Raw genomic sequence first — 16,752 nt, 5'->3', positions numbered from 1 at the left:
TTAATCATTTGATACATTGCAAGTATATTGTAGTACATTGTAGTACGAGTACATTGTACTTACTTTTTGATGTAAGTACATAGTAGTTAAGGCCACCTAATATAAAGTGGGGCCAGTATAATAACAATAATGTTATCAATAACTTGCTATAACCATCTTAAATGTATACAAGAAAGTATTAAGAAGTGGAAGAAATGTCGCTACAAAGTCGTCCATGCCATGTTTTGGCGATGATCGTTTGGATTTGACCGATATTCACATTTCCAGCACAATAAACTAGGCTATATAAAAAAATATTTTCTTTAGTTTAGTTCTTAATTTGGTAGTTGAAATGATGTAAGTAGTATTTTAAATGGGTTGCATAATACACATCTTTAATGGTTTTATGAAAAACTATAAGCGTATTTTTGGATTATGTGAACATAATGGAATATTCATTCATAACTGGAATAATCTTCTGACTAAGCATCGCATCTGAAATGTTGCTGATCATTCTGAAATTTGGTGTTCTAAAATTCCAAAGTCAGATTCATATTGAAATTCATAATGATGGATGAACACATAGTGCTACTTGTGACACGCTACTGTGCTATCATTCCCAGAAAATAGATGTGTTTTACCATGTTTTGTCTGTTAATATCCTATTAATATTAAAGTCATCACTTACTTCCCGGGAAGTAATGATTTTGTTCTTTTGAACAGACTGAGAAGGGATGGAAACGTGTTTAGTCGCATATTGTTTTTGCTAAAGCCTATTGTGCCTATTTTCTGAATAAATTAAATTCAGCGATGCTGGGTTCCCTCCAAAATATTCCGCATTTTGTATGCTCGTTTCTGAATATTCGAGTAAAGAAAAGATTAATAATTGCGCATTTCCATCCACTATGTTATGTGCATTGAGGGAACCTCTTGTCGTGATGGAAGAGAGTTTTTGTGTTGTTGGACATCGTTTTATTAAATAATGCGAGGAGATGCAGAAGAATTGATAAAATATCTCATATATGGAGGGGTTAAACAGCTGCTATGCCCATTTGCCGGAGCGGCGACCTCCGTGCAAGTACCAGTGTAGTTCCATATGAATGTCAAGGGCTATGTTGGAAGAATTGTGTGCCAAGGTCAGACCTTTTGTTCGGCCTAATGCATAATCTCATGGTGTTTTACATGAACAAATGATCACTTCCATTACCTAAATGTGCACTTTAATGCAAAATAATCTGCATCTAGCGCATTAAATGTCTATAATTCTGAGAGTTTATTTAGCATATCAACCGTTTCCTTTCAGGATTTAAAAAAATATTGTCAATAAATGGAGGGAAACTCGACTGATATTGCGCATATACAGGCCTATTTCCCGTATGTTCCGTTACCTTTCCCTGCCCCACTAACTTGCCGGATCTATCCCCTCCCATTGTTCCGGGACCTCGAAAGCTCATTTGTCAGTAGCATTGGATAAAAGCTTCTGCTAAACGAATAGATGTAAATATACGGTTGTGTGCTAAAAGCTCATCATTGCAGCTAAGGGTCAAGGTTTAGCAGATTAGCAAGGCTATTAGTTTTTATTAGCGATTAGCGATTAGGGCACTAAAAGCTAAAGTATCTCTTCCATGTTCCATTTTCTTGTTGTCATTTTTCTATTATTTACAGCAAGGGGTCAAGGTTTGGTGGGAGTGTCCTCTTTACTGAAAGAGGCAGTGAGACACAAGAGAAAGAACAAGAACTGTCTTTTCTTGTGTGTTTGTGGGAATTTTTGACAATTGTTCTTGAAGCGCATTTGTGAGGTCAGGCACTGATGTTGGACGAGAAGGCCTGGCTCTAATTCATTCCAAAGATGTTCTATCAGGTTGAGGTCAGGCCAGTTCCTCCACACCAAACTCGCTCATTTATGTCTTTATGGACCTTGCTTTATGCACTGGTGTGCAGTCATGTTGGAACAGGAAGGGGCCATCCACAAACTGTTCCCACAAAGTTGGGAGCATGAAATTGTCCAAAATGTCTTGGTATGCTGAAGCATTAAGAGTTCCTTTTACTGGAACAAGAGGTTTGCGAGGGACTGTTTTTTTTTTTTTTTTGCTAGGTTTTATTCCGCGCTCACCTGCTCCCGCTTAAAATTCATTCTGTGTTGATGATGTCGATGATTTTCTTCCTGACCCGACCGATCCCGCTAAATTTAGACCTTGTTTCCAGATTTAAATTTCCCCTAAAGAAAGTGACTGGGATAACAAATATAAAATGTTGTTGTCTTTATTAGTGATTAGGGATTATGGCACTAACAGCTAAAGTATCTCTTCCATGTAAACCATGTTCCAAAGAATTTTCTTGTCGTCATTTTTTCTATTATTTACAGCAAGGGGTCAAGGTTTAGCAGATTTGCATGGCCTCATTAGCCCTGTTACCTGATGCCATAACTAGTTTATTTCTCTATTGACAGCCTTTGCACTCTAGTTGTCTAAGTGTAACCATTCAAAAATAAATAAAGATCAAGATGTTAGAAAGATTGGAGGACAACATAAAGGTCTTTGTGCAGGTGAATCAGCCCAGCCTGTGTAGGCGATGTAGATGAGCAGAGAAAAGAAACAACCAAAATACTCACTGGTGGGAGTGTCCTCTTTACTGAAAGAAACAGTGAGACACAAGAGAAAGAACAAGAACTGTCTTTTCTTTTGTGTGTGTGTGTGTGTGTGTGTGTGTGTGTGTGTGTGTGTGTGTGTGTGTGTGTGTGTGTGTGTGTGTGTGTGTGTGTGTGTGTGTGTGTGTGTGTGTGTGTGTGTGTGTGTGTGTGTGTGTGTGTGTGTGTGTGTGTGTGTGTGTGTGTGTGTGTGTGTGTGTGTGTGTGTGTGTGTGTGTGTGTGTGTGTGTGTGTGTGTGTGTGTGTGTGTGTGTGTGTGTGTGTGTGTGTGTGTGTGTGTGTGTGTGTGTGTGTGTGTGTGTGTGTGTGTGTGTGTGTGTGTGTGTGTGTGTCTGTGTGTGTGTGTGTCTGTGTGCATGTGCATGTGCGTGTCCGCAAGATTTACGGTTGCAATTGAAACCATCAACAGCTTTGCTCTTTTGGCAGAGAGCGGAGAAGCCCTGAGATGGAGACACACCCTGTGATCTGTGTTGCCACTTGCATGGAAACAATTTTCCAACAAAAGCCCTTATCCGAAATGCTAATTATCATCTATGTTGGTAACAGTGGTGTCTGTTTTGGCTCTGACACAATGAGAGCAGAGGAAATGAAGCTTCTAATAAATATGTATGCTTATTTTCTGCCAGATCAACGAACATTTAAATTAAAACAAGAGGAACAGCATCAATGTTATAGCAATGCTTTTACCTTTTGATCTTGAACAAAGCTGCAGCTTTTCACTGGTCTGGGGTATTTATCTGTTTTTTTTTAATGGGCAAAAATATTCAGATCATTCCCCTTTACGAAAATTAACCATGTTTTTTTTTTTTGGCTAATTGATTATCATTTATATAACCACAGTTTTACCACAAATACCATGGTTAAACTTTGGTTAAAGTAGCAAAGCCATGGTTAATTTGTGGTTACCATGGTTTAACTACAATAACCATGGTTTTTTGGTTTTATTTGCAGCAAAACCATGGTTCATTTTCGCATCTACTGATAGACACTTGGTCTTTCTTGATTAGATCTGCAGGAAACCTTCAGTTCTGGCCAAATAGTACAATTTTAGCTTATAGTTTTGCTTTTGTGAGTTTGTGCAACAATCGTAGAAGAACAATGTGCACCAGGCTTTAGCCGCCATGCTAACCTCTGCTAAGCAATGAAGAATAATTTACAGCACCTCAAATGGAAGAACTTCACATCTACGGCTGCTTTGATTCAGACGTTTGAAGTGTTAATTGGTTTCAGAACTGTGTCCACCTACTGTACAAGCCGGTTTAGACGGCTCATATTCACAAGCCTCTTTAGCTATAAATGCTAGATGAGGTGTGTCTGTGATCTATGTGTCCCCAGAGACAGATGTTCCCTGCTCACTGTGTCTCATCCAGGAAGGCTTCAGCCCAGCCCTACAAAGAGAGAAAGAGCTGTCTGTTGATAGAATGATAATGGTTCCTTTTGGTCAATTTGCTTAGTATAAGAATTCAGCGTATAAGCAAGTCTTATATTACACAGTTTCCCTGTCAATTCATATATTGGTTTTATATCTTGGTTTTAACAGGTTGAGAGAGAGAGAGAGAGAGAGAGAGAGAGAGAGAGAGAGAGAGAGAGAGAGAGAGAGAGAGAGAGAGAGAGAGAGAGAGAGATCCTTTTAACCATAATAATAATCAATAATCAATAAAAATCCATAATATCTAGTAAAATCTAATGCACACGCTATTTTTATTAGTTATAGCATTTATGCATATTTCAAATATGCTTTTATATATATTATATATATATTTTTTTAGGTTATGTTTTAGTAGATTGTTATGTGCTTTTGTCATTTCTATTACTTTGTGGGGGTTTTGATATTTCAATTTATCTTTCATTTATTTTATTTAAGTTTTACTTTTATTTCAACTTAGTCATTAGTTTAATTTTAGTACTTCAACTTATTTATTTAGGTTAATTACATGTATACTTTTTTAAGTTTAAGTTTTGATAAGTTTAAAATCTGATAATTATATTTTATTTTATTTCAGCTCAATTTAAATTATTTAAAAAAACTAGTTTTAGATGATAATAACAACACAGCAATGGCCATAGGAAACTGATGACAGTTTTCCTTTCTTTCTTTCTTTTCTTTTTTTGCTTTTAAAGTAAAGTACAAAAATGTTTGCCATCATTTACTTTCTTCTGTGGAACACAAAAGGAGAAATCCTGAAGAATGTGCTGGTCATTCTTTTCCCATGCAATAAAACAACTTCCTTTTAAAAGAATGTAAATCACAATAAAAGCATCATAAAAGTACACTATATCGCCAAAAGTTTTGTAATGCCTGCCTTCATGCACAGGAACTGTAATGGCATCCCATTCTTAATCCAGTCTCCGCTCTAATTCCTCCCAATGGTGTTCTATTGGGACTCAGGACTCTGCGCAGGCCAGTCAAGTTCCTCGACACCAAACTCACTCATCCATGTCTTTATGAACCTTACCTTGTGCACTGGTGCGCAGTCATGTTGGAACAGGAAGGGGCCATCCCCAAACTGTTCCCACAAAGTTGAGAGCATGAAATTGTCCAAAATGTCTTGGTATGCTGAAGCATTAAGAGTTCCTTTCACAGGAACTAGAGGTCTGTGCGGGACTATTTTTTTCTTCCCGACCCAACCGATCCAGCTAAATTTAGTTTCCAGATTGGGACTGGGATAACAAATATAAAATGTTGGCTATACAATAATTTTATTTGTTATTTCTTATCGTGATACTGTCAACACCGTAAAAAATGTCCAAAGTACACCAGAGTTACCGACCGCTACCTTTATTTTGGAAATGTACTCCTGCACCGCAAGAAAACTGATCAGGTCCCATGGTTTTCTTTCATGGGAGAGCCGCGGGAATGCAGACCTCTAACTGAAGAAAAAAAACAACCCACACCATAATCCTCCCTCCACCAAACTTTACACTTAGCACAATGCAGTCAGGCAAGTACTGTTCCCCTGGCAACTGCCAAACCTAGACTCGTCCATTGGATTGCAAGACAGAGAAGCGTGATTCGTCAGTCCAGAGAACATGTCTCCACTGCTCAATTTTTGGGTTGTTGTCTGCAGAACAGAATATGGTGTCATAATATAAAGGATTCCATCTTAATAGGCTAAATTATCTAGAGTAAGCCAATAGACAGTGCAACTTTATGCCAGAAATGCATAAGTCTGGCTTGCAAGATTACATCTTTTTAGCCTACATTGAAAGGACAGAAAAGCTAGACAGGATGTGTGTGAGTGAGAGGGGGATCGGGATCAGCAGTATCATTTCCTGGACGGGCGTACAGTTAGCGCCAGTGCCACCCGGTGCCGCCCCCTTGCCATGCTGGAGTACGTGAGGGACAGAAGAGCATCACACCACGACGGCACCCACAGAGACGCCCACTCACAGTCTGAGCTCATGAAGCTCGAATCCTGATCATAAAGTGCACGACTTCACCCACTCTTTTATCTCACTGCCTCTCTCTCTCACACCCACACACACACCTTCTTTTCTTTTATGTTTGCAGTTTGCCCGTTTCTGTTTTAAACTCACGCGTACTTAAGCCACCGTGCCACAAAACTAAATGAAATGCTCGTCAAATGATTGCCGACCTCACATTAATTGACCACAAGCTGCCATTTAGCATCCCAGCTGCTGAAAACCAAAAGCAGATAAAGAGAGAGAGAGAAATAAAAGGATAAGATTGAGCTATCTTCTCTCCTTCTCTTGTTATCTTTCCCCTTACCCCTCCACCCACCAGCAGTCACTGTACACACACACACACAGAGTCAGCAGAGGAACAGTTCGTTCTCTAGGCTCACATGGTCTGTTTGTCTGACACTCAGACTCCCACTGCAGTGTGATCACTCACTGAAGTGGAGGGAACTAAATGATCTTCCTTCATGGTCTTCCTGTCTCTCTGTTTGGACATTCACTGTACAAGTGGTGCAAAACATTTGTCAGCATTTATTGATTCATTCAAAAAAACATTAGGACCTATTCTTTTCAATGCCATGTCTTGATTTTGTTTTTGGAGTCTTCTAGAATAGGTTTTCATGCTTGAATGTTCAAAAAACACCTTTTTTTTCACATATTTTACATTGTTGCGGCACCTCTCTTCCCAATCTGTCAATAACGCTCTGTTTAGTTCCTATCTCTGTGAAGCCCCTCCTTCTGAAATGCACAATGTGCTCTGATTGGTCGGTTCTACAGTGTGTTGTGATTGGTCAACCGTTTTGAACGTGTTTACCACACCCCTTACAATAACCGTGAGTTTCAACACACAGACAAGCAGGTAAGTATAAGTGTTCTTTATTAATTATAGTGGGGTTGAAGTAGCATGAACCAGGCAATGGAAGTAGATGGAGACTTGCTGAATGGTAATGGTGACTTAGCTGGTGTAGACTCAGGTGTTGGAGAATTCGAAGAGTGAAGATCGGTAACCAGGCTGACGGACAGAAGACAGGAGACGAGACGGGATGGTCACATGTGTGTAGAGAGGTAAGGAGTCTGTAGAATCAGCGTGTACTGAGACCAGACCAGACAGAAGCTGTGTCCCAATGTGAAGGCCGCGCACTTCGAAGGCCGCATTTGAAGTGCGATTGCGTCATAGCGGCATTACGAAGGCTGTCCCAATGTGAGGGCTGCACCCTCTGAAGGCCGCATTTGAAGTGCACAGCCTTCACTTTGGGACACAGCTAAAGATGATCAGAGGAAACGAGATGAACCTGAGCTCAATTTTGAGTGTCATGGCAAAAGCTGTGAATACTTATGTACATGTGATTTGTTTCGTTTATTTTTAATACATTTGCAAAGATTTCAAACAAACTTCTTTCACGTTGTCATTATGGGGTATTGTTTGTAGAATTTTGAGGAAAATAATAAATTTAACCTATTTTGGAATAAGGCTGTAACATAACAAAATGTGGAAAAAGTGAAGAGCTCACTCTAAAAAATGCTGGGTTAAAAACAACCCAAGTTGGGTGGAAAATAGACTATCCCAGCAATTTGGTTGTTTATAGCAAACATTTAACCCAACCGCTGGGTTAAAACAACCCAAATGCTGGGTTAAAACAACCCAATTGCTGGGTTAGTCCATTTTCAACCCAACTTGGGTTATTTTTAACCCAGCATTTTTTAGAGTGTACATGTGATTTGTTTAGTTTATTTTTAATACATTTGCAAAGATTTCAAACAAACTTCTTTCACATTGTCATTATGGGGTATTGGTTGTAGAATTTTGAGGAAAATAATCCATTTAATCCATTTTGGAATAAGGCTGTTACATAACAAAATGTGGGAAAAGTGAAGAGCTCACTTTAAAAAATGCTGGGTTAAAAACAACCCAAGTTGGGTTGAAAATGGACTAACCCAGCAATTGGGTTGTTTTAACCCAACGATTAACCCAGCGTTAACCCAGCAAACATTTAACCCAACCGCTGTGTTAAAACGACCCATTCACTGGGTTAAAACAACCCAATTGCTGGGTTAGTCCATTTTCAACCCATCTTGGGTTGTTTTTAACCCAGCATTTTTTAGAGTGCTGTGAATACTTTTCCGGATACACTGTATACTACCGTTCAAACGTTTTAGATCAAAAACAGTAATATTGTGAAATATTTTTACAATTTAAATCAAATGTTTTCTATTTGAATATTTTACAATGTAATTTATTCCTGTGATCAAAGCTAATTTTTCAGCATCATTACTCCAGTCTTCAGTGTCACACGATCCTTCAGAAATAATATGATGCTCATATGATGTTTGTGTATATGATGAAAGAGAGATAAAGTGTCTCACGGACAGACAGAGCGACAGGAGGTGAGCAGATGTAAGAACACACTAGCCTTCTCTCAGCGTATTTTTAGCATTTTCATCCTTCTTAACAGGCTTGAAAAAAAAAGAATACCAGAAAAGGACAGGCCACTTAGTGGGTGGTTGTGAATTTTGAAAGTGTTGCTTCATTACATAACTGAGTGGGACAAAATGTGGGCCACTCATTCTCTAGTTTTGAATCGGCCCTTATGTGTTATTGCAATGATCCAGATTTTCAATAGTCTTTTTTGTGTGAAATTTATTGCACACATGGCGAATGACGCAGCGTGCATGTGCCAGGCACATTGCTCCTTTGATATCTCTCACCATCTTGACCCTCTATTCAACACAGGCCTTGTTCAGTGTTGCAAACGACAAGACAGAAAACACAAATGCCACCTGTTTTGTGGTCTATGTTGACATGTCCTTGCATCAGTTACAGTAAATATTTGCATGAGCGCACAAATGTCAAGAAAAAGGTGTATTTCCTGCAGACGGATGTATCCGAGCGCATTGTTTTACACAACAGCAGCCTCTCTGTTCTGGGTTCTTATTGGCATCCTGCTGAGCAACAAGTGCAGCCATTGGCTGTACACTAAAGGGCTCTGTGAATTTGTCATGCAAAGTCTGCCTACAATTGTGCTCTGCCTGCCAAAGCTTTTGATATTCAGAGCCAGGGACTGCAGTGCACCAAATACTGTGTATGTCAAGGGTATCTTTAAGGAGTACAGTCTGCATTGAAGTTACTGAGCATACAAATGAGCATGTCTTTATTTGATGGATTTTTCTAGCCTTAGTTTGGATAACTCTGATAAGGATAAATCTGTTTGACAACTTTTACTTAAAAGTACTTTTTTATATGACAGTATAAATTCAGTTGTTCATTATCGCAATGTAAACCCCTACCAGGGATCTTGTATCATCCTGTCCGGGTTTATATGCGATGAAAAACGGCTTACTGTATAATATCCAGTTTAATACATGGGTATAAAAATGGGTATGCACATAAACATGAAAGATACATTTATTTAAATTATAAAATCATTTACTTTTTTAGTATATTTAAAACATTACATATTTTATATATTTAAAAATGAGCTGAAAATGATATCTATAAAATAAGCACTGGAAATTAGTTGACAAATGTAACAAAACTTAAGATATAGGAGTGATTCTATAATTGGAGATACATTTTGCATTTCAAAAAATTCAAAGAAATTCTTTCCAGTATCTTTTTGAATTTTTTTTAAAATTTTAATAATTCAGAGCTTGCCAAGCACAAGTTACTTCCTTTTTTACTTTTGACAAAAAAAGGGTTACATTGTTACATTTAAGTACTGAGTAATATTAATTAACTGTTGTTACTATAGAGTTAGGGTTAGAATTAAGGTTGAGGTTGGGGTTAGTTGCATGTTATTATGCATAATTTACTGTTATTACTACAGGAAGGACATGTAACATATGTAAATAAGGTAACGGTAAAACATAGTCTGAAACCGAAATCACCCCCTAAACCTACCCCTATTCCCTACTTTAGTGCACTAATACAGTTCACTTGAAGATGTGAGCGAATTTGGACAGCGGTGCAATGTGGGATAGAATGAGTGCACTCAATAACGTCCACTATGGGTTCGGACACCACTACAAATGGCTGTCCCCTCAAATAGTGCCTTATTTAAGGGTAGGGGGCGATTTTGGATTCAGCCAAAGTGTTACCCCAAAAAAGCAAGTTCTTTATAGTATTGTTTGTCAACTCTGTAACAGACAAATTAGGCAGCATGTAGAAATAACATCGGTAACAGTTTGACGGTAACAGAATTTACCATTTTAAACTTTTTAGCCAAAAACTCCACTTGCTAGCATAAATGCTAAGAGCACATGGCACTAATGAAATTATTTATAAGATAAAAGTCATTTTTAAACAATTTCATGTTGTAGAATTAGGGAAATTGCTATTTAGTGCTTTTATAAATGAAATATTACCAAAAGACAAGTAAAATATTAAGACAAGTAAAGTATTTTGATTACACATTGATACATGATACATGATTTGATTACACATTGATACATGACGGAAAAAATCCACTTCACAATAATTCGGACAATAAATCATGACTTTCAGCTTTCTAAGACACTGTAAAAAAAATCAGGTCTCCAATTGAAAATTTTCTAGTGAGCGATCACATAAAAAAAAATTCAGTTGGCCAAATTGAATTTCTGTGAATTGATGCAATTTAATTCAATTAAAATTCAAGAAATTCAATTTGGCCAACTGAAAATGTTAGATGTGATCGCTCACTAGAAAATTTTCAATTGGAGACCTGATTTTTTTATACAGTGCATTTTTTACAGAAAATATTATAATGTTATGGCCTGTAACATCTTGTGATCCTTGACAATGAGTAACAAATTATTAAAATAATTAAAAATATAACCATTAGAAAAAAGCAGAAAAAAATAATGACCAAATGTACTTGCAATTATATATTATGCAATTAAAAATAATAAAATTGTATAATATATAACATTTTAATTAAAATAATTTATTCAAATAAATGTAATAAAAGAAATGATCTAAATATTTATTTTTACTATTTGTCAAAAATATTAATTTACTTAAAACATTTAAATAGCTGTGCACACCTATGCTTAAACATCATATATGTAATCTATACTGTACATATTCAAAAATTACACAAAAAAAGACAATCCGAGTAGGGCTTCTTATTTATGAATTTATTCTCAAATGTAAACTTCACTATTTCATGCATACAAGTTAAGACAGACAACATACATTATTTGACAAATTCTTGTTAATTCTCATATTTGCATAGGACATAGTCACAATATTGTCTAACATGTAAAAAAAAAGGTCATAAAAAGATACAGCAGAGCAACCATAGACCAGCAACAATAATATAATCTGAATAATTCAAGGAACTGTACAACTGTAATACTTCACTGTAGTGATTTGGTTGATTGCAAATCAAAATAAAATCAAAAATAGTTTCATTATGCGGCAGTTGTCTTGAATGAGGTTATGGAGAACAGAACTGGCCATTGCTAAAGAAGAGCTATCGTACAAAGTACAGAGGTGCTGGGAAATAGAAACCCAGCGCAATGTAGTCACTGGAGCAGGCATCACACGGTGTCGTTAAAAGAGATTGTTAAAATACAGACGAATACGTACAATAGGAAGGCAAGTCGAGTTCACGCGGCGAACGTCTACAGGACAGCATGAGGCCGCTAGTGCCTCACTACGATTCAATATACAACACTTATTGAAATCTCTACAATAGGAGAGTGTTAGCACACAATGTGCTTAACTGGCATGTATGAAGAGGGAGAAATTTGAAATCATTTTGTTCCCGTATCAGGAACACCGAACGCATGATTTCACAGGTGTCGGAGAGAAAAGTCTTATGGAAGAGAGGATGCGTTCAGTCTTTCAGATGGCTCTTTCACAGTGTCTTATTTTCAGACCGGGGTTTAATCATATGGGAAATGTTGGCGTATTGATTTGAAATGAATTTCGGCGTTCGGTAGGGGGTCGTCTACGCGAGTTAGGTCACCACACCTGGGGATCAGAGACAAATGGGCGCCCTGCGCTTTTTTACAGGCGTGAGGTTGTGCGAACCCAACCGCACGGTTTGGCAGACGACCAGACTACCATAAATGACCACAGCCCTCAAAAGCAGTTAGTGTCTCCTGAGCGGAGCAAGAGACGAAACATAAACAACAGTCGAAACTATGCCACGGCTAAGACTTCAATCCACTTCCGCCAGAAGAGCCTGCCATTACGCAGACCTCAACGAAATGATGTTTGTTAGCCCGTGACATCGTAAATATCCATTTCTGAAGTTTGCGCTCACTGTCTAGTGATTCCCGAAGCATGCCGGCGTCTCTGAAGCTTTGTTAACCTGGATACACAATCACTGAATGGCATTTACACATCCATAGGTTCTTTGGAGAAACATCTAACTGCAAAAGCACAGTGTAATTTTCACCAGTACGGGATCTTCACACCGATACGTCCACCTTTGACTGCACGGTGGGACTATAAAGGCAATGCTGTACAGTTGTTTTGTATGTGGACTTATTCACAGATATGTTTATTAAATCAAAAAAGCCTTTCCAATGGCTTAGAATGCGCGAATGGCGGTCAAAAATAGTTGATTTTGCATATCCATGTTGAAAACTGTCAGCCCACTTTGATTGTTTCCATTAAAAATGAGTTTAGGGTGCATAAAATCTTTCAGTAAAACACTCTGAAACCATCAAACGACTGAATTCCAACTAAAGCGACATGAACATTCATTATTTCCAACCTGAAGCCTTTGGTAACGTCTTTAAAAGAAGAATTCGATACGCGATTTCGAATGCACCCAATGCCGAAATTATATGTCGTGGCACTACAGCATCCTTGGCAATAGCATCCTACAGAACGTCATCCTCCTTCAGCACTGAGAACATCAGTTATTCAAAACTGACCTTATTTTGCATGGAAAGACAATATTGGAACTGATAACTGCACATTTGTATGGAAGCCATCTTGTCTGTTCTCTATTCTGAGAGGGTCAAGGGTTCTGTTTAACGGATCAGAACGTGGCATGGCTGTTTTTCTTTAGGTAAGGAGAGTATGTAGGACAGCGAAGAGTTAAGTACCAAACAAAAGTCATGTAACACATACATCACAGTCAAAAAAGAATAATTGCAAAATAAATACATAAGGAAATTAAGCTTTGATGCATTGGTTGGATATAAGCAGCATATTTATAGCAAATGTAATTGCAATCCTTTGGAATGGTAGAGCTTTCACGTCGGATGGTGAACAGGTTAATATCTGAGTTTTCACTTTTACTAATATGTGCATTTGTTCTGTACAACAATGACAAATGAAGAAAAACAACTCAAGGAAACAAAAAAAGTACATCGAGATCACTCCAAAGGGGGGAAATTAGAAATACTTGCGCATCTAAAAACATCATTCACCTCGCTACATACACATAAAAACGTACATCACTCATAGAAAACTGTACACGGTCATTTTTATCTCGACAGTCACGGTATATGATCAAATAAAATCACCCTTCTAATGCCTTTGGCACGCATTATTGAACTAACATGCAGTTTGTTGAATGCAGGATTCAAATGCTTTCAAAATCATTAGTTGGATTTTGTGAACAAATTGTTTTCGGGATGAGTCGGGAGTGTGGGTTTATGCAATAACCACTGGTAAAATGAATTTCACGAAAGATGATTTGCTTTTAATATGATGCTCTGTGGCTCATAAGACCCTGATAATTCATAAAAAATATTGTCTTAAATTTACAATTCTTTCAGATATGAATTCCCCTACCCCACCCCACCCCATCAAAAAAAAAAAAATCAATAATTTTCATAACCTTCTCGATTTTTTTTTTTATAGGAGGTATGAGTACATTACAGAAAAAATAACACATAGGTGGAATTCTAATGTTAAATAACAAAGAAAACAATAAAACATGAATGTGACTATCTACTCACAATGCTGTGGTCTCTATGGTTATGCGATATCGAACTTGATTGTGCGAATCGCATTCAGTCTCAAGCAATGCTTTTGAGAAGTCAGGATATTTCCCTTTTTTCTCAACTGAAACCACCGTTCACCCTCCATGTTTCCGAATTTGGTGGTTACACACCTATATCCTGCTCCTGAGCTTTCAGTGTCTTTCAGTGTCCAATTTTACTAGCATCATTGCAGCAGACCGAAAAGAAAGCCTTATGAAACACTAACAAACTTCGCAAGAAATATCAGTAATAATAATAATAATAATAACAGCTAAGATCTAAACGCAAAGAAAATAATCAGAAATATTACAACACAATGCAGAAATATCGAGAAAAAAAAATTAAGAGAAATGAGTACATCCATGGGTTGTACCCAGACAGCCACATAGTGTCGGCCCAGATCCGGTCCACATCTGGTACATGTGGATTCCACGAGTGCCAGATTTGGGCCGGATCTGGGCCGACACTACGTCGCTGTCTGGGTAAGCTGAGAAAGGTAGCAGGTACAGTTTGACTAGTCATGACCTAGACATGTTTCCACCTGTGTTCAATGGTCTTGCTTCGCATTCAAGTAGTATCGGTACAGTGAAAAATACAGAAACATAAGCACACGTGTTCGGTTTTACATGTAATTCACACTAACCCGGGCTTGAACCCGGAGTGAATTTACATTGAGAAAATACATATTTCAGTAAATATCATAAGGAAAAAAATATATATTTAGTCGTGTATACTCTATCTAACCAGTACCCAAATGCGAGAGACTTCTGTTGCCTGCAGGTTTCGGGTTTTCGAGGTTCACTGAACGTTTTACCGGGTTTGAGAAGTACTAATGAAGAGGAGGTTGGTTCGGACCGGCCTTACTCCGCCCTTGTATTCCCTGAAATACCCTCTCCTAACCAGCAGTCGGGGGAATTTGCAGATACAATCAAGGGCGGCTGAACAGACACTTATATAAAATGTCTACAAATTCTTGCACACAGTGAACATACATGGCCGGCTTGAATTGGCAATCGCGATGGTTGACGTCGCAACTGAAATGGGCGAGGGGAGTGTGCAACCACAGCTAGACGGCTTAACGTGTGGGTTTATTGCAGAAATAATGCCGCCGTGGCACTGTTTATTTTGATTAGGGCTGTTTTCTTTAGCTGAAAGCCATGATTATGTGGAGGGTTTTTTTAGGGCTATGAGAGAGGCCCTGGGAGGGGGATGGGGGGCTTTTAGGAAGGATAAAGGGGGGGACAAGGCCTGGCATTCACAGGCCTCCCCACCTGCTCCTCAAGCCCTGGAGCGCTCGTCCAGCTGGGTGGCTCTGATGCTGGTCTCCCCGCACTGGGCATGGATGGTGTCAAGGAAAACATGCAAGATAATACGAGACAAGACAAGATGGCTGGTTTTGAGTAATGAGCTTATGAATATAAAGTGAAAAACTGGTACAGAAAACTTGCTAAACGAATATTAAAGTGTCACTTTAGGAACATTGCGCATGTGGGAAAAGTGAGTCCGTGAATGAGGCGGCACCACAGTAGTTTTGATAGCGGTGCCTCAGTTCCTGGAGGGTCTTGTGTGCCTTTCGCCTGAGCGAGTAAGGCCCGGTCAACAGTTTCTCATGCTGACCCTTCTTCCTCTGAGGCTGAAGCGACAAAGGACGGCAAATTCATTGTTCACTTGATATGTATGAATATGTACAAATCGAGTAGTAATGCCTAAAGCCCCCTTTTTAATGAGAGTTAAGTTTGAAAGCAGCTGTTCATTGAGGTAATGAGTGGTCACACTGATGTATCAGTGGTCCGCAACAGTAAAAAAAAAAAAAAAAGTGCGAGCGTTTCCCTGTGCTTGTGAAATAGTACAGTCATTTCAAGAAAGTGTGACTGATCTCGTCTGAGAAGTCGTCGACAGTGCTAAACCGGAGGAAAAAACACTGATAACATCTCATTTGAAAATTCCCGACTCTGATAGCATTGTCTGTGAGCCGTTATGATTTGGGCCTCAACTTCCTCTATTACAACCCCCCACCCCTGCCGGCTGCTTGGATGCTATCCAATCAGACGAGGCAGTTTTCCCTCTTTAAGCTCCTGCAAAGCATTGTGGGATGCTGTTGGCGGGTGAGAGGGGAGTAGTGCAGAGGGGAGGGAGGTTTCTGTGTGAGAGAGAGAGAGAGAGAGAGGGACCTGACTGGGTGTTTCTTCTGCTGGAGTGCTCAGCTCCTGATAAAGCCTCAGTCTTTATCTGTCTCGCTATGGGTCAACCCCCTCTTTCCTGCCTCCTGCAGATAGCACTCTTTGTTCTCATGGAGGCCTGTTGCTCTCCACACTACAAAGTGAGCCAGTCCTGATCATACACACTCTGACAATCTAGTTCACATTGAGTTGTATTATCTGTTTCCTAACTTGTGATTGACAGCTATATCGGCAAGGCTGGTTAATCTGCGCATAGTTGGCCATTCTGGCGATAACGGCGTCTGACAGACCAATATATATCGGCCAAGCCAATTAATCAGCCAATATTTGGTCATTTTAAGATTATCGGTATCAGATGATAACAGTATCTTATATTGTTTAGGGCTATGTTTCCTAAAAGCATCGTAAGCCTAAATAGACTATAGAAATCATTGGCACCAATGGACTCTACAATCTACTTAGGCTCACAAGGTTTTTTGGTTATTCCGTCAATATTTCTCCATTTTGATTACCAGCGTCATCCAATAACCATATCAACCAGGCTGATTAATAAGCCGATTTTTGGAATTAGACTGTCAATTACATGGTTTTGATTTT

This window comes from Gobio gobio (genome assembly GCF_949357685.1).
Source record: "Gobio gobio genome assembly, chromosome: 25".
NCBI classification, from domain to species: Eukaryota; Metazoa; Chordata; class Actinopteri; order Cypriniformes; family Gobionidae; genus Gobio; species Gobio gobio.
This window is presented reverse-complemented; position numbering follows the sequence as displayed.